Source organism: Octopus bimaculoides, chromosome 2, assembly GCF_046866305.1.
Source record: "Octopus bimaculoides isolate indiv1 chromosome 2, ASM4686630v1, whole genome shotgun sequence".
Lineage (NCBI taxonomy): Eukaryota > Metazoa > Mollusca > Cephalopoda > Octopoda > Octopodidae > Octopus > Octopus bimaculoides.
Window position 1 is genome coordinate 63,864,390 of NC_142929.1, and position 20,000 is coordinate 63,884,389.

At 34.6% G+C, this 20,000-nt stretch overlaps 1 protein-coding gene across 4 annotated transcripts in view; it reads right to left on the reverse strand.

Annotated features, from left to right (window-relative positions):
* LOC128251080 (uncharacterized) overlaps nt 1–20,000 on the reverse strand; it is a 334,287-nt gene that overhangs the window by 62,949 nt on the left and 251,338 nt on the right. The gene's annotated exons all lie outside the window — the stretch shown is intronic.

Here is a 20,000-nt window from a genome sequence, read left to right on the forward strand (position 1 = left end):
CTGGGGTCGAAGATCACTGATATATTTTGGTAGCTAACCTCTGTCAGCCTATCTTAACAGTTCCACTACATCCCTCCGAAGCTTGCCTTAAAATTCTGTTTCCAATAGCTTTTGTTCTTTCACCTATAGGAGCAGTAATGGCCGTGTGGTAAGAAGCTTGCTTCCCAACCACATGTTTCCGGGTTCAGTTCCACTGCGTGGCACCATGGGCAAGTGTCTTCTACTATAGCCTCGAGCTGACCAAAGCCTCGTGTATGGATTTGGTGAAGGAAACTGAAAGAAGCCTGTGGTATATATATATCTGTGTGTTTGTGTTTCTCCCTTTACTATCGCTTAACAACCGATTTTGGTTTGTTTACGTCTCCGTACCTTAGCGGTTCGGCACAAGCGGGCGATAGAATAAGTACCAGGCTTACAAAGAATATGTCCAAGGGTCGATTTCTTCGACTAAAAGGCGGTGCTCCAGGATGCCCACAGTAAAAATAACTGAAACAAGTAAAAGAATATCTACACTGCATCCCAATATTCCAGCCTATCGTGTTACCACCCGAGGTTTTGTTGTTTATTGTTTATTGCTTTCCCATCACCCTAATTACTGCTGCCATCAACATCATCATCATCAGCAGCAGCAGCAGCAGGGGCAGCAGCAACTTTAGAAGAAAATCGAAAAAGAAACTAAATATGTTTTTGTGAATCTCACTCCTTTTGCTTCTGTTATTTGGTGATTAGAAAGTTTGTACGTGTGTGTGTTTATGTCTGTATCTGAAACATATTAGTAGAGATTTCCATACCTTCGACTAATTAGTAGATTTTTCACAGTGCATCTTACTTTTACAATGGAACCTTGGTCAAAACAGGCTTGAGGTGTAGAATCTATTACATGACAATACTTAACTTTTGCTGCTAAAATATGTAAAGAAATAACTTGATATTCCCTTACGTAATCATTGTCCTTACGCCATTGGCTGAAATGTTTTTAACTTAATTTACAATCAGTTTCTTTTAAAGTATAAATATCACTAGATCTTAAGTAAAAACACTAAGCATACTATATTTAAATCTGCAACATATAAATTAGGACTATCTGCTTTGACCTCTGTAACTGCCCACTTGAATTTAATTGCATCACAGCTATTATTGTTTCCACTAGCAATAACTCAAAAGCGTACGCGCCTTTTTAAACTAAAGGGTCAGGAATGATCATGGGATTGCACTACGAAACTTTCCCTGAGAGGCGCAAGTCCAGGAAAGTTTGTATATGGAAGACCAGCAGTTACCAGCCCGTTCATACTGGCTGCCCCTCTTCACGCCACTGATTTTATCCAAGGGAAAGGCAAAGGCCGATACAGCTTAGCACCAGTGACCTCGCAACTCATTCCTACAGCTGAGTGAACTAAAGCATCGTGAAATAGAGTATCTTGCTCAAGAACAGAACTCAAAGCCCGGTCCGAGAATCGAATTCACTACCTTGTGGTTGTAAGCCCAACACTAACCACTTTCATATCAAGTTTACGTTTGTAAACACACAACGTTAGAAACCATAATAGAAGCAGACAAATTTCTTTGGCTTGGTTAAAAGTAAAATACATCTTTACAAATGAGGTATAATTTCTAGATCTTAAGCTTAAGAGAGAGAATAACAACCTCTGAAATTGGTGCACCACAGAGAGCTACAATATTATATTTTGCTAAACTGCATTACTCAACTGCTATTCCGAAAAGATTCCAACTTTATGCAAAGAAAATTTAAGTTCTATCACATTTACAAATTAACCATCTTTCCATATAGATGCACGTTTATCATTGTGTTCACGCGTTATAATTTCCGTTATTCTATTTATGAAACATTTCACGTTCTCAATTCTTCTCCTGCCTAATACGTCATCATTAATAACAGCTCTAAATGAGGTAGTTCTTATTTGGCCAAATTACACATTTAATGGGATGATTCCGTTCATTTTTCGTATGTGAAAGAACCTCTCAGTAAATCATGAATATTCTAGAGTACCAGAAGGTTGTATGCGAAGAGGGGTACTAAATAAGTAAATTAAAATAAAATTATATAAAGTTATATAAAAGAAAATAACTCAGATAATTAAATAGTATTTGAAGTCTTGTGCTGCAACTTCAATGTTCAGATACACAATTTTTACCTCGGGATTTTGATATTCAATATTAGGCACAGGAGTGACTGTGTGGTAAGAAGTTTGCTTCTCAACTACAGGGAGTCGGGTTCAGTCCCACTGACTGGCACTGTGGGCAAATATCTTCTATTATAGTTTCGGGCCCACCAAAGCCTCGTGAGTGGGTTTGACGGAAACTGAAAGTAGACTGTTTTATACATACATGTGTGTGTGTGTGTGTGTGTGTGTGTGATAGAATGTATCCGGACTTCATAAAAGATTTTAAGTAATACATATGCTTATTGTTTATTCGTACAACTTGTCCCATGGTACCACATACGTGTCTGGGAATCTTTACACGTCCCATTTGATTGAAGTTCCGTAGAGGTTCAGAAAGAGGACAAGATATATTTTCAATTGTTAAATATTCTGTTCAAAATCATTGCGTCTAATTTCTCGAACACCAGCGAGGAACCACGATGCAGGAGTAACATGGGCTCGAAACATATTTGCTGCGCTCTAATCAATCTTGCTGCAGCTGCATGTTGACCACATTGGTGCAATAGAAGAAAAGAACGTTGATATGATAGCATCTTAAGGTTCCCTCACGCAATGTCTTTAATAATAAATGTGTGTGTGTGTGTTTGTTTGTAAATGTAAAGAGATCGAAAGCTATTTCGCAGTTGCAATGAAATATCTATCAAAGGCATAGGAAATGTTTATATCTTTGAATAGATACATTGAAATAAAAACAGCTAACTGCATATATCTTGAATCTAACGCACACGCATACATACGCACTCATACATGCCCAGTAATACATATTCGTACATATATATATATATATATATATATACATATATATATATATATATATATATATATACATATATATATATATATACATATATATACATCTATGAAAAAATAAAAACGCACACACACATGTCTGTGTATACTACTATTTTCTTCTTTTACTACATCTACTAAGATTCTGTTTGTATTTTACATACATAGACACATATATACACTTATGAATATATACATATATACATACAAAATGCATGCGTACCTGCACCAAAACTCTTCGTAAATGAACTCATGCTGGGGTTAGGAACCTATTCATTGAATTTGCTATGAATACTATCTCTAACATTAATGCAGTATCTATCGTACTTGTTAAATAACTGGTTATTCTTTTGCTTGGATTCATTAAAGAAACTTTTATTCATGATCGGAGAGATATTTATCTTCAAGTTGAATACAACATGAAGTGATCTGCCGCTACAATTGGTGCAGTCACTATGGTTACACACACCAACATCAAAAACAGTGAAGAAGGACACTGTCAAAACAACACCGAAAATGGGCAAGAAGAGAAGGAACCTTTCAAGTATAGCTTTCTTGGAATTATAGACCTAATAATGGCTTGCGTAATTGTTATAAATAGTTAAAAGGAAACCTCTCTTTTTGCTATATCAGCAGATGAAAATATACGAAAATCAATATCATTCAGAGATACATTATTTCTTGATAAAACAATTATTCCAATAAAGAACATTTGCTCAATATAGGCACAGTTGATTTTAATATTATGCACAAAAATAAGTACGTGTAAAAATAATTTGCAATCATTTTTCCAGAATGTGCCTTAATTATAGTAGTCCACCAAATTCAATGATACCTGTGTTCTTCAATAGAATGACAAAGAAAAAGAAAAACCAACCATGTGCATTTAACCTGAAGGATTGCTTGAAGATACAAGGTACGCAATATAAATCTGAACAGTTATTGTTTTTCCACGGCGTGAAACTATTGGTAGCTGACATTTACATACTGTGTGTATAAATGATACCTAATCTCACGCTGGAGGAAGCATTTGGAACAATAATATATAGGTGTGTATGTGTGTTCATATATATATATATATATATATATATACATTATTCAACTACGGTTGTAGTTGAATAATATTCTTAAGGCCGAAGGCAGCGAGCTGGCAGAAAGGTTAGCACGCCTGGCGAAATGCTTAGTAGTATTTCGTCTGCCGTTACGTAATGAGTTCAAATTCCACCGAGGTCGACTTTCCCTTTCATCCTTTCGGGGTCGATAATTCAAGTACTAGTTACGCACTGGGGTCGATGTAATCGACTTAATCCCTTTAGCTGTCCTTGTTTGTCCGCTCTATGTTTAGCCCCTTGTGCGCAATAAAGAAATAAGAAACGTTAGCAGGCCGACTAAACTTCTCCAAGATGATGTCCCAGCACGACCGCCGTCTAAGGACTGAAACAAGCAATAAATATATATGTAAATAGAGAGAGAGAGAGAGAGAGAGAGAGAGAGAGAGAGAGAGAGAGAGAGAGAGAGAGAGAGGGAGAGAAATAGACAAACAGACAGAGAGATATAGGTATGAAAATTGAAATAACATGCTTAATTGAAAAAAGACAATGTCATCTTCATTTTGGTAACGAGGTAATGCGGCTTACACCATATTTGTAAGTCGATGCTCCATGACGTATTTCCACCTGTCTACGAACAGACATGAACAATTAGACATAATGAGTTTAGTACCTTCTTGCTGAAAGGCAATATAGATAATTAAAAAAATATTCAGTAATTCATGAATCGTTATATCCGAAATGTTACAGTGTGTGTAGTAATACTGTCACATAACAGAGTATAAATACTTATCATCTACCTACCCCACTCCCTTTCTCTCTTGCTGTACATACATAAATACATACATACATACATACATATATATATATATATATATATATATATATATATATATATATATATATATATATACACGGGTGTGTATGATTGGGTATGGAAAAATATATTACTCAAAGAAATTCCAACTTTCATTTTCACGTTTTATTTACAATCTTATAATAATATAATACGAGATAATATAATATAATGAAAATATATGTGTGTGTGTGTGGGTGTGTGATTGCGTGCGCGCGTAAACTTTTTATCATACATACACGCACACATATACATATAAATATATATATATATAAATGGTAAGCAGTCATAAATTTCAATTCACAGCGTAGTTTAGTAATATTATTCAAATGCTCGATTAACCATTGGCTGGTTATATTATGACAGTTATATTAATCCACCTTCATTTTGTGAATCGGGAGATATTGAGGAAGAATTTAGTATCAAAGAATTTTAAATTCTCTAGTTCTCTACATTTTTCTTTCCATAACATATACGTATATATGACTTTCCGTATTCCCGAGCGTCATACTAATACATCCTTTTGTTGTTTACACCCCCTGTCCTCGTCTGTTGTTGTTTTTTCGTACATTCTCCCCTATATATGTGTGTATATATATATACATAAATATACAGGGATTAGCATTGAGTTGCTTCACCAACATACTGAAAATTTAGAAATAGCAGTCAAAGAACTACTGATTCTAAACTACAAATTTTTCTCTAAATGGATGGCGATATTTATGGCACACATAGAACAAAATGTATGTATATATATTATAAACAGACGCACATTTATGCGTATGTGTGTATATATATATATATATATATATATATATATATATATATATATATATATATATGCATACATATGTACACATATATACGTCTTAAACAGGCAACAGCTGATGTCTGTGTATTGTGTTGTTTTTTGTCATGGATTCTAACATGTGACAGCAGAATTTTAGTTCATGAAATACTTTAAAGCTAAGGGAAAATAAAAAAAAAAAGAAAGATCACAAAATATTGTCAATTAAGTCAAGCGTTAAGTATCGAAGACGAAGAAACTTTCTTCTTAATCATAATCCCAACATTTACAGAATAAAGATATATCTATATCATTACTCGATGAACCGATAAACAGTGGAACTGAAAATGGCAGTATTGGTTAATCCAGCATTTGAATACAGTTATACACACGTACGCACACACACACACACACACACACACACACACACACACACACACACACGCACGCACGCACGCACACACACTTGTATGTATGTATATATATTCACATGTATACGCAAATAGAAATGTGTGTGTCTACAAATACACAACGCTTAGCCAAACAGATTCCATCAACCAAATTCTTCCCACAAATCATCAGTAATCCCACGTTTACAAAAGCAGACGCTTGCCGGAAGTGCCACGCAGTAGTATTAAACTCGGTGCTACGTGGTTGCAAAATAAATTACTTGACCACATGTTGTGTCCTTTTGATTATTCTTGTGTAAAGAAAAAAAATCATTTAAGCTGTTCGTGATTAGTTATCGTAATAAAATCGGGATTATTCAGATATAAACGTGTGCATTGGCAATATGTTGCTGTGTGAATATGTATCCGTCAGAGTGTTTCATTCGTCGGTATTAGGGTTAACAAACAACACTTAATTTCCTGTCCTATGAATCTTCTTTTATATCAAATACTAATGAAACTGTCTGTTTTCTCTTTCACTTTCTATTTTACTCCCTTTTCTATTTAATTCTTTCCTATTTAATTCACTTTTTCGTCTGTTTCTCTTTCACTTCTCTAGCGTAAATTCATCCACATGCACACAGCATTTACATATACGTTTGTGCTTGTGGGCGTATGTATGTATGTATGTATGTATGTATGTATATATGTATGTATATATGTACGTATGTATGTATGTATGGAGACGCGTGGGTTAGTGGTCTCATGATCATAAGATTCTATTTTCGGTTCGTGGACTGGGTGACACGTTGTGTCCTTGAGCAAAACATTTAATTTCACGTTGCTTCATTCCGGTCAGCCGGCAAAAATGAGTAATCCTGTGACGGACCGGCATCCTGCCCAGGTGGGTATCATATACGCAATGGAAACCGGCCCTGTGAGTATATGACTCGGGAAGGAATTTTTACTTTTTCATATATATATGTGTTTGTGTGTGTGTGTGTGTGTGTGTGTGTGTGTGTGTGTGTATTAATAGAAACAGCTGAGCGCAATATAAAGGAAAAGGAAAAATGATGTTGCCGAAGCACCTACTTTACAAAAAATATAGGTCTCTTGGCAACCTGAGTCACAATTAGTGACGATACAATTTTTCCTATATATATATATATATATATACACACATGGATTTGTGTATGCATCATGTCGTTATGCAAGAGTGGTTCAGATGTGTTCGCACCGCAATCCTGAGATCCCGGGTTTGATATTACCGCATGGCATATTCGGGAGGTGCATTTTTGTTTAGTCTTGTGTTTATGTTTCTTTAAAAATTTGCGTTTGATATTTGCCTGTTTACACGAAAAAAAAATCTTTGACTTCTGTGTTCATAAAGTCATACTATTTGTATTTTGCTTCGTTGTTTTATTAAACTAGAGAATAATTCGGAACTTTATTAAAAATGGTTGTATTACAAAAGAAGAAATAGTTATAATTACTAGTAGAAACACTGCCCCCTGGTGGTTTTCTGTTAGTCGCTAAATTATATTTACACAGTTGATTCCCAGCTTGTGTAGCTTTTTTGATATCTTAAGTCTAATTTCTCTTTGTATCTTTTATTCGCCTTAGAGAACTCACTCGCTTAGTAAATAAATTGAGAATAATAGCAAACGCGCAAAGACAGTATTGGAATTTATGAAGAAATCAGCGATTATATCGACTAACCATGTAAAAGTCCTCTTTTTATCGTATATATGCATATCAAAAGATTTCATAACTTTGCATGATAGTGGACTGGAATGCACACCTTGTACTGACTGGAAAATATCATACTGAAAATCTTTCTATAGGTTTGAATATGTGATTGTATAACTTATATACTTTGTATTTCTTTTCTGTAGTGGTGTATGTTTGTATATTTAAGTTCAGATAGCTTATATAAGCACACACTCACGCAAATACAAAGATGGGAAATGATGTTTTCTCATTTCTGTTCATTATATGTCTTAGCGATAATACGAACACAGATCACAGCCAAGGAATTAACTATCAGAAATAAATAACATGTCATAGTTCATGTCATAGTTCTAATAGTGTGTGTGTGTGTGTGTGAGAGAGAGAGAGAGTGAGACATGCAGAGAGAGAGGGAGATAAAGAGAGAGAGAGAGAGACAAATATAGAGACAGAGAGAAAGACAGACAGACAGACAGAGAGAGAGAAGAGAGGAAGAAAAGATTTACAAGGAAAGCCGTCTCGCAGGGAATCAAAGTTAATTTTCTGCAATTGAAATCTTCAAGAATAAAAGAGTCTTGAAAACCACATTTTGGTAAAAAAATTATACTAAAATTAGAATTTTTAAGAATTTTCTGGACTGTACGGTTTTTAATAATTGCTTTTTTCATTATAGGATAAATCTTTAGAGATGAGTAACAAAGTAATAAATATATATATATATATATATATATATATATATATATATATATATATATATGTGTGTGTGTGTGTGTGTGTGTGTGTGTGTGTGTGTGTGTGTGTGTGTGTGTGTGTGTGTGTGTGTGTGTGTGTAAAACGGTATGTATATATATATATATATATATATGCATACCGTTTTACAGACTAAGATAATTATGATTAACAATAACATCAAGAGTGTATTTTCAAAAAATCATATCTCTTAGGAATTGTTATGATTTGACATGATTTTATAGCTATTATTTGGTTCAACTTCTTCAAACGATGATGGCACCAAAGGGGTAATAGTTAAAATGCTGATTTAATAAACAAGTAATTAATAATTGTTAATTAGCAAGCAATTGACAGTTTAGTGGACAAGCGAGTAACTGATTTGGTGCTTAGACAAAAGGGAAAAAAAATAAAATAACGAACAAAAAAAATCGATCGACACATAGCTTCAGCAGCGAGGCGAATGTGTAAGCCAATAATTGAATGTTCTTTTGATTAATGAAAAAGGTGAATAATATTAACCTGTTTAGAAATGCTCACATGATCAATGGGTAAGTAAATTTACAGACAGATGAATAGGTAAAAAGAACGAAGACGATACACTAGTTAAATAAGCGAAAAGTAGAGTTTGACTAATTGAGGAACAAAAGGACAAAAAAATATATTATCGATTCTATTGTGTAAAACTATGTTAAGGAACAAGACAATTAGTTGTACAATCAATTGAATGAATCCCCCATTAATAGCTTCTTCCAGATATCTTAGCACTGTGTCTATGAACTGATAATTTTGTAACCGAAAAATTTATTTCGCTATCTCAAAGTATGTGTTCCCACTAGAATTAGCTAAATCTTTTGTCTAAAATTGCACAGACGGAAGCTGTGCTTGAACCCGATGGATATATTGAAACCAACATTGGAAGACCAGCTAGCCCACATAGTATCATGCTAATGCTGTGATCTTTTCTATAATTCAATGTGCGCATAGTTATGCTGATTAGAATAGGTGTTTTTTTTGTTTCACTCTACGACAAACCGTCTTCGAAGATATTTGAACTCAGAACAATGTTCTAAAACATGAAATTTCTCTGTAAGCCAGCTAACATTTCTCCTTAATATAATCAGGTCTGAAAAACTTGTATGCTATAGAACTGTATGACCTAAACTAACATGGGAAAACTTGCAAAAACATTGTTGTATAAATAGCTTTGTATACATTTTTTTTGGAAGTTACAGATTAGAAGCTGTAATATATTTACTTATAAACTTTTCAATTTACCAGTTGAAAGGCAGAAATATATATAAAAATGTTTTACGAGTACGTTAAATCAATTATTTTACAATATATAGCTTGTTTGTAATGTTGATAGACTGAGTTGATGTAACTTCATACCTACAAATCGTGGTGTAATTCTTCATTGATATTTTATATATTATTTTGGAATGTATGCCTCTCGTTATTCAGCACATCAGCTAGTTGTGTTTATTACAATACATTGTAATCCGAATAGATTTAGTCAGGTTTATATTTCTAGGCTTAACAAATCAATATCATTACGCACATTATTGATAAAACTTCCAGGCGTCGGTTACGAACCGTATAAATCTCGATTTTCTTTCTCACTCTATCTCCCTCACTCTCTCACTCCATAAAAAAAAGAGAGAGCAAAGAAACGACCATTCTTATTTTATTTTTTTAACAGCAGACTGTGGTCAGGGAAGATAAGGCATTTGATTCAAGAGTTACTGCTTGAATACAATGGCATCGGATTGAGATATATATTATCCAGTAAATTAAATTAACTTTTTAATACAAGATTAGTTTTTAAAAGGTTGCATTGCTTCCAGAACACACACACATACACATACACACACACACACACACACACACACACACACACACACATACGCGTGCGCGCACACACAGAGTAAATCCGCACAGATTCCGTTTACCAGGTTATATTTAAGTATTTGATTAACCCAAGGCTTTAACACAAGACATCGGCCCAAGATGGAATAAATGATATCGAACTCAAGCTACGTCATTGTAAAACAAAGCTCTTTATGACATAACCAAACTGGGACTATACACACGCTTGGATGTAGATTTTATTATCTAAGAAAATGAAGTACGAAAGTGACAAACTGAGCAGCATGGACAGATTAAATCAAATACCTCGATATATATGCATTTATTCCTTCACTTATTGGGCTGTAGGCATGCTGAGACACCGAATGCAAGTGTTTTAATCGATTAAATTATTTCCAGAACAATTTTCTTACCTATGCTATCGATTACGGGGATGTAAACAAGTAGCGTGGGTGGGGGAGGACAAACTAAACGCACACACTCACTCGCGTACACACATACTCACTCTCTCTCTTTCTATCTCTCCCTGACTCTCTCTCAGATACACACACATATATACGACAGGCTTCCACGCAGTTCCTATCAAACATTTTCTCTCTCAAAGCTTTAGTCGTCCTGCCGAAGTACTAGGCACGAAATGACATGGTTGTAAGGTGAACTACTTAACCACGCAGAATGTATCTATATACATGTGTGCATGAATGTGTGTGCGCGCGCGCAAAACACACACCCATTTATAAACAGGCTGCGCAGGTGACAATCTTTAGTTTTCAGCCTTCAACACATGTTTCATGCTATGTTACGTGATCAGTTAATACGCGAGTTTTTGTCACATTGTCTCAGGAAAGGTCTGAAAATTTTAAAATGGAAAACACCAAAGTAACGCTCTTGTATTGAATTTTGTTTTAAGTTCAGCAAATCTAATTGCGAATGCCCTCCGGAATTGAAATACAAAACCAAAGAAAACTGAAGAATGCCATAAAAAGTTTACAAGTTTTTCCCCTCGTTATCAAATGTCGTTTACCAACGATTTCAGCCTCACTTCAATACAGAATATGTTATGCGACGCTTGAGAGAGGCACAGCCGAAAAGAGAGGTTTTCTCCTCTATCTAACTCTCTCACTTCTTCCTTCTCTCCGTCTCTTAATCCCTCTCTTATTCTTTCTCTTCCCTTTTTCTGTCCGATTCTCCTCCTTCTGAAAATGCCTTTCTAATTTTCTATGATCCTATTGCTCATGCATGGTATTTCCTATTTGAACTTCGTTTTTTGCTCTCTCGTCCATTTCTTGCTGTTCAAGAGCAACTTTAGCCTCCCTTCAGTCCAGCGAGGTTTTATAACTATGGTGTTCTGCAATGCTTCAGAGATATAAGGCGAAAAAGACCGATTAACTCTCTCTCTTCTCTCTAAATCAGGCATGTTTTCCTTCTCTCCATCTCCTTTTTCCTTTCACATTCTTTCATTTCTCTTCTTGTCTGAGATTGTTTTTCTTCCGCGAATGTCTTTCTGATTTTCTATAGTTCTACGATTCATGCATGATTTTTCCTATTTGAATTTAGAAAAGTTCCATGTCACTTCATTCTTCGCACTCTGTTCTCTTCTTTCAAGAGCAAATAATTAACTATTCATTGTTTTTCCGGCGTTACCTGCATGCACAATTGTCTTCGGTTTTTCTTTTATTTCACCATCAGTTTAATCTTATCTATTTTTTTGTTTGTCAAGTTGATGGACTTAAATTCTTGCCATACCAAATTTTACGTAATTTTCGTATATATTTTGTATAGTTCTTGTCGATCTGTTTCGTGATACTCTAAACATAAGGGTCCGCTCTATCCATCTCGTTGTTTCAATTATTCTATATTGTTTTCACTACAAGATTATCAAATAGTCTGTTATGTCTGGGGAGAGTCATTCTCTTTTGGTGCCTTATAATTTAACACACTCACCGGTAAATTTTCAATATTTCAATGTGTGAGATTTAAGGGAAATTCTATTTAGTGATTTCGTTTTTGGATTTAGTTTGCAAGATTCCTTATGTGAGTTCGTGTGTTGAAGCATATTCTGTTGTGTCTGGGGAGAGTCATTCTCTTTTGGTGCCTTATAATTTAACACACTCACCGGTAAATTTTCCACTATTTCTTATTTATTTATTTTTTTATTTTTCTAATATCTTCGTTGCGTCTTCCAATCTTTGCAATGGTTTTGACTCTCAAAACTATTGAAAAGGTTGCAAAACGCAACGAAAATGTTAGAAAAAAAAAATAATAAAGAAATAGGTGGACATTTTACCGGTGAGTGTGTTAAATTATAAGGCACGAAAAGAGAATGACTCTCCCCAGACACAACAGAATATGCTTCAACACACGAACTCACATAAGGAATCTTGCAAACTAAATCCAAAAACGAAATCACTAAATAGAATTTCCCTTAAATCTCACACATTGAAACCAGTGGTATAATTCGATATTCTATGATAACTATCAACATCTGAGCCTATTATTTCAGTTATTCGTCCATTTAACAGGTTCGGTTCCAAATTAAATATGTCCGCATACACACATGCACATAGATGTAGTTAGATATACAGTAAATATAATTATATGTACTATATTTTATTGTGTTCACGCATACATGCATACATGCAACCACACACTCTGTACGTTTATACGAGTATATATATATATATATATATATATATATATATATATATATATATATATATGTAAATATCTATGTATATACGCACTCATATAGATAGATATATACATATATACCGAGAATTTACAAACTCCGTACAACAAGCAACATACAGGCATACATATTTATTGCATACAGAGGAAGAAATACAGAGAGCGAAGAAAAGGCAAAGATAAAGTTTTAAATCAATGTAGTAAGCAAAAATCTGAGTTTAAACTGAAGCCTCCAAGATGATGAATCATTTATGAACATTTCTAACAACGTCGATTGTAGAAGATCGATGGGTAGTTGCATTTCCTTTAACAAGCATGTTTCATTTCTGATTGTTGCACTATTCTTTGTTGCACAGAATTATATATATATATATATATATATATATATATATATATATATATATATATATATAATGCGAAAAGTGAATCACGTGTAAATATCGGGTTAAAAGCTTATTGGATTAAAAAGCAAGTGGAAAGCTGGCAGTGGGACTCGAACGCATATGTGTAATAGTTGGGATTCATCGTTCCTATATAAAGTAATTTGCGTTCATGAAATTTCTAAATTCTTACGACGTTGACAACGTCCAATTCTCGCAGGCAAGAATTGTTTAAATGGATGGAGAAAAAATGGATGCAAGATGTAAGTATTAGTTTGATACTTCAAGAGCCGTTATGAAAGTTGACGCCTCGCGTTTCAATTGTTCCTCAGAAAATTAGATAATTGGAAAAATAAAGTTTAGAGGGCAGCGAGAAACAGTGGTAATGTAGAGATATGTGTTGTTTCGTGTCGAATCAAATTTAAATAGTGTGCGTGCGTGTGTGTGTGTGTGTGTGTGTGTGTGTGTGTGTGTGTGTTTGTTTGTTTGTGTCTGTCTGTCTGTCTGTGTCTGTCTGTGTCGTCACTTGCGGCCGAGGAATCACAGGGTAACGAAATCGCTTTTCTAAATTTATGCTCTTTTTTTTTTTTTTTTGCAGTAACGCCTTTAGTCATAAGCCTGCAAAAACAAGAAGAACATATCATAGTATTGCTGTAAAGTGTAAGTTACTGAAATGAAAGATAACTTTAAAAACTTTAGAAACTTAGAATCAGTTTTGTCAATTCGCTTCGATAAGCAGTAGAGAAAATTAAAACCAACGTAACTATTTGCTGAAGTGTGAATTTACAGTAGGAACTTACAGACATTTCTTCACGGTTGTAAGCTGTGTATTTTCGGCATCGCAGTCACAATGAAGTCGGAAATATATGAAATCTAACGCTAATTTTAATATGTTAAAAATTGTACTGTTTGTTTTATAGCAGTAACCTTCTGCCAAAGAATTGGTGTACATAGTCAGAATCTCATTACACACAAACCCATACACACACACACACACACACACACACACACACACACACACACACACACAGACACACACACACACACACATATATATATATATATATACGTGTGCAAGTGCACAATCATATGTATACATATACTACTATGTATGAAGTACATAAACTAATGAATACTTGGATATCAGCAATAATGAAATTTTGTTTGGATGCTTACCATACAACAAGGTTGTGGGGAATCTCTGTTTTAATTATGATAGAACCACTTTACACACTGCGAAGAGTCGAGGCCCCATATATAAGGTTACGATTCTCGGTTTCTACGTATTCATAAATCCGTCTTTATTAATATTCTAGTTTTGTATACTAGTTTGTCAGATTCCTTATATAACTGAAGTTGTACCATTCACGTTCGAATGTACGACTTAAAAGTAATTTACGCTACAGATTTTAGGCAACTCGTAAGGCAAATGATAAGAGTAGATTGTTTAACGAAAGACAAAGAAAGTTAGTTAAAGCTTCGTGCATTAAATACTGAGCAGAATTTTGCACCAATACGGTACATGTACATATGAGTCTGAATATATGACAAGATATAAATAATCGTTGTCACGTATTGACCATTCTTTATACTTGCGTTTGTCACTCAATGTAAAAACCGGTTAACTGGAGCACAACATGAATATTTGAAGTTCTTTAATAATCTACACAATATTGATAGCCTGATGTGCTAACAGAGACCTTGTTAAGTATTATTTCCCGGGTTGATAATCCCCCGCAAATAACCTTATGTGTGTGTGCGTAAATTTATGTAAGTAGTATATGTATTTGAATATGTATATGTATATCTATGTATGCATGCATAGTTACATGCACGTATATATATATATAGAGAGAGAGAGAGATGTATAACAAAACTGTCCGATGAACGGGAACGTGAAACTCAGAGTAACGGTTTTTTTGTTATATTTCTGCTGCTTTTAAATAAAGTATATATATATATATATATATATATATATATATATATATATATGCAGAGAGAGAGAGAGAGAGAGAGAGAGAGAGAGAGAGAGAGAGAGATATGCATGTATGTATGCCTGCATCTACGTATGTTCGAATATGTATATTCTCTTTTATTGTTGATTGTAGGACGTTTTTCTGTAAGAACGGGCTACCTTTCTAACAAATCTACAAACTCTGTCGTTTAAATGTAGATAACAAAAGCAAATTAATATGTTGAACTTGAGAAATGTCTTACATATTTTTATTGTTTCGCCTGCGATAATAGTGAATTTATAACTTGGTTATAGAAGCTATAGGTTTTGAAGCAACACACATACACGAGCGCGCACACACACACACACACACACACACACACACACACACACACATATATATATATATATATATACATAGACGAGTGTGTGTATGTGTCTGTGTGCATTTCGATGTATGTATTAGTGTTAATTGCTTAAAGTCCCCTTGCAATCTTTCGTGCTAGCTGGTTGATGGTATGCGCAGTAATCAGCAGAAGTATGTACTGCCATTTTTACCGGTGGTACGCAATAAGCCGTAGTAATAGGTTTATAAGTGGCCTGTGCATTGATGTTGTCCTTTCAGTGTATTGTTCAATGTAGTTTGCCATTCAACTATTAGATATATTTTTGATCACTCTCAAGTACTAGGGTTTCAATATGCTTATCAACGTGTAGAAGTTATTGAAGCAGAAGAATAAATGCTCGAAGCTGAGAAATACGTACGGATCCTGAATATTTTAGGTGTAGGTTCTCATTCTGCTACATAATAAAATGGGGAAAAAAATCTATTATCTGTATGAAAAACTAACAAATTATTTTGTTTATATCTAGAGAATAGCGAGGTACATCGAATCTATGATGTAAACTGAGATGATTGCAGCCAACAAAATAGGATGCTAAACTATCAATTTAGTATCCAGGGAATATACATACGTATATTTGGATACATGCCACAGCCAAAAAATCCATGAAAGCTTGCAATTTCGTTTAATTCATTGATTTCGCAAAATAACGGAGTGCCACAGCGATGTAGGTGAGTGCCTGTCGCATATATATATATATATATATATGTGTGTGTGTGTGTGTGTGTGTGTGTGTGTGTGCGTGTGTATGTGTGTGTGTGTGTGTGTATGTGTGTGTGAGTGCGTGCGTGTGTGTATATATATATATAAAAGAAAAAAAGAAGATGGTGTGGCTAAAGCAAGATGTTCTCTGTCTCCCTAACCTCTGGGAGATTTGAGGCATTATTATATTAATGTGTCCATCTGTTCTAATTTAATTAAATTCTATGTCTTTGTGCAGCTGAAGATTGTTCTGCATTTTAAATTGTTGTAATAATTACATTGTTCAATTAAATGCAGTTGCGTGAATCGATCGTACTGCATTACCTCTGGATATCCTTGTTCTTATTTTGATTTTAAATATATAAATATATATATATATAAATATATAAATATATATAAATATATAAATATATAAATATATATAAATATATATATATATATATATATACACACGCTCATATACACTCACACGTACATATAGTGTATTCAAATTATAGTGTACTACGGATATATATATATATATATATATATATATATATATATATATATAGATTTTATCGAAATAAATGCCAAAAAATTCAGTCAGCAACTCTAGTATCTGTTTGATTTTAATTTATTACTTTCTTTATATACGGAGAAGAATGCGACAAGTATTTATATAACACCTTACATAGATACGCACACAAACACACAAATACATACACACACACATACATACATACATACATACATACATACATACATACATACATACATACATACGCACACTCTTATACACAATCATATATGGCATAACATACACACTCACATATGGAATATGAATATTCTCATGCACACACAAGCTTCCTACAAGCAGAGAACTGAATTCTACATTTTTTTCTTCCTTTGTTTATGCTTTATTATCGGTAGCCGGTGCTTTATGTTATGTCCGTTTTATTTTTGCAACCATTCAAAACGTCAGAGAGTGGAAACAGTCAATATAATATCTTGTCATCTCCTCATCGTTTTTTCGATCCTATGTGTTTCCCGAGAGAGGTTATTAGCATCATGCCCTATACAGCCTGTACACTGATGGCTTCAGGGCACGATCCATTGTTTCAGCAACAGTATTCAACACCTCTATGTTCGTAGGGTTTCAGATGTCTCTGTTATGAAGCGAAAGAAAATCTCTCATGTAGGCGTTTGAAGAATTCATGGTTCTATCATTTTCTTGCTGCGGCAGTGTTTATTGTGTAACGAAAGCAAAGGCACCGCTATTCAGGTTAGGGCAGCCTTTCTAAAAAGCAGGTCGGAAACTATCTCTAAATTGTATCTTTTACATATCTCAGTCTTTGGATTGAAGCCATGCTGTATCATCACCTTGAAGAACTGAGAATAAAAGAAGTACCCCAATACTTATCTTGAAGCTATGTACCGAACTGCTAAGTTACGGGGGTTTCAAACAAACCAACGCCAGTTGTTAAGCAGCGGGGAAGAACAAACACAACCGCAAAGACAAACACTCGTATAGACATACATACATTCATACATACAAACATACAAACATACATACATACATACATACATGTATATATATGTGTGTGTATGTGTGTGTATGTATGTATGTATGTATGTACGTATGTATGTATGTACGTATACGACAAATATCTTTTCGGTTTCCGTCTACGAAATCCACTCACAGCGCTCAAAATGCCCGGGGCTATAGCAGAGTACACATGCGCAAATTTTGCTCGCAAGGGTTTTGAACCGAGTTCACATCACTAGGAAGCACGCTTCAGTCTGATACTTTTATTTAAAGTGAGTTGTATACTACTGTGTATTTCTTTTCCTTTTTAAAGTTGGTGCAGCTACACTTACTTCGGCCTCCGGAAAATCGCTTCTTCGGGAGAGGAGGTTATTTGTGCGATTGCTTATAGTTATGGATATTTACTAAATATAATTTAGTTGATGATTAATCGACGTGTGAATTGTATACGTTGCTAAGAACTAAGATTTCATATATCATTGTATCCAAGATTCTGACGGATACCAACTTTGGTTTTACTCTTAACTTTAAGTTAAAGATTTCTGAGTATATCTGTTATGACACGACACTGCTCTCTAAGAGAATAATAAAGGCTCACGTTTATTATTTTTGGCTAATTGTTAAAGTTTGCTTAATTCCGTGAAAATATATAGCAGGTATTCGGATCAAATTTGACGATATTTCCTCTCACCATTTTCCAAGAACACCAGCAGCGCTGGAGAACGTAAAAATTAAAGTTGTAGTCGAGAAAACGTTTGCTAGTAAAGAGGCCTGGAAGCCATATGAATATTGGAAAGGAGTGACCTACATCATGATGATTCGCGTTTGGTGTCAAAATGCAAATATCATGGACAGCCGCAACGTAAACTACTAAGCCGTGGGCAGCAGGAAGAGATACCCCAGTTATTATAATTGCGTCCGCACGCCGGAGTTCATTCGACACCGGCAGGACAAGGCGATGGAAGATCCGAGTTAGAGAATCCAGGTTTTGGTGAGAGAGATGGATGTTGGAGTCGTCACCAAGAAACTAGCTCTGAATGAAGATCTTAGCCACTACTCATATAAACGGTGCAAAAGACAAATTCTGACAGCAAAGGCCTAAGCGTACTGCTTGACGAAGGCAAAGAAGCTCTTGACCTTGAAACAATATTGGTGTATCTTACCGCCATTTTAGAAAAGGCAATTCTAAAATGGATAGTTAAGAAAATAATGTCGTATTTCGAATTGTTGTTCGTTAGGCATCAATTATAATTATATTTAGTGTTTCGTATTCATTTGTATAACTGTACTTGTTGTCAATGTGTTTATTTCAGCATTGTTCTGCCATATGAGTAATACTTACATAATTAATCATGTTTTGTGAGTCTGTGAAATTCTGTACTAACACATTAGCGCGCACGCACACACGCACACACAGATACACACATATACACACATACAAATAAGTATGTTTGTGTGTTTACCAATGTTTTATTTAGTGTTAATTTTCTTTTGTGAAATCTGCAATATGTAAGTGCATGTTGAGACATCATCAGCTGTAATCCCAAGGCTAATATGATATTGTACAACCTGACTAGCTAATACAATATATATATATGTGGTGAGGTGTATAAATGTGTGCATGTGTGTGTGTGCGTGTGTGAGAGAAAGAGAGAGAGACAAAGAGAGAGAGACAGAGACAGAGAGAGAGACAGAGAGAGAGACAGACAGACAGACAGAGAAAGAGAGAGAGAGAGAGAGAGACAGACAGACAGACAGAGAGAGTGCCTGCTCACGTGTATGTGTATGTCTATTATTATTTCTAATTTTATCTCTAAAATTAGAAATAATAATAGTCTCGTACTTGTATGGCTAGTTAAAATTTTAGAGACTTTTCCTCTCTCAACATTTACTTGCAATGAAATGTATCACAGACAGACAGACAGACAGAGATAAGATTAGGCTTACTTGATATTGCAATTCCGTTCT